The sequence below is a fragment of the Plasmodium fragile genome, assembly GCF_000956335.1.
Source record: "Plasmodium fragile strain nilgiri unplaced genomic scaffold supercont1.165, whole genome shotgun sequence".
Lineage (NCBI taxonomy): Eukaryota > Apicomplexa > Aconoidasida > Haemosporida > Plasmodiidae > Plasmodium > Plasmodium fragile.
In genome coordinates, this window is record NW_012192745.1 from 8,088 (window position 1) to 8,819 (window position 732).

Consider the following 732-nt stretch of genomic DNA (forward strand, 5'->3'; position numbering starts at 1 on the left):
CTAGAACGTACATCGTAAATCCGAGACCATAGGTCCTACATTCTAGAACGTACATCGTAAATGCGAGACCATAGTTCCTACATCCTACAACGTACATCGTAAATCCGAGACCGTAAATCCTACATCCTACACCCTGAACCCTAAACCCTGTATTAAAATATTTTACATAAAATACCGCATCATTTGGAACATAAAAGAATATTTAAACGTAAAAATCCAAACCCTGAAGCCTGAAAAGTATCGCATCATACCCTCAATACAAATGATCTAGCCCGCTTTTATCCACGTCTTTTGCATCATTATGCCCAAGTTATAATAATAAAGTGCTGTAGTACATATATAGAAGTTGCTATTTTTCAAAATAAATAATATGCGCATTTATTCGACCGTCTGCGCGTTCGACGTTTTTAAACAGTGCGCAAATATGTCTTTACAAAATAGCAGCCACTTAATTAGTTGTTACATTATATATTATGCAATAGAATCACGCTGCTTTTATATTATTCATGCATTTCTATATTTATTTTTACATGTATTCGTATTTATATTAATCTTTTATGTAAAATAATATATATAGCCACGTATGACAGAAACACAAGAATAGCGCATATTGTCAAAAGACCGAATTAGCATCCACTTTTGCGTAAAAAATACAAGCTTATTTCCTGTAAAAATTTATACATATATGAAAAAAAGAACAGTTCTATAATCCTTGCCGATATATTAACAAAA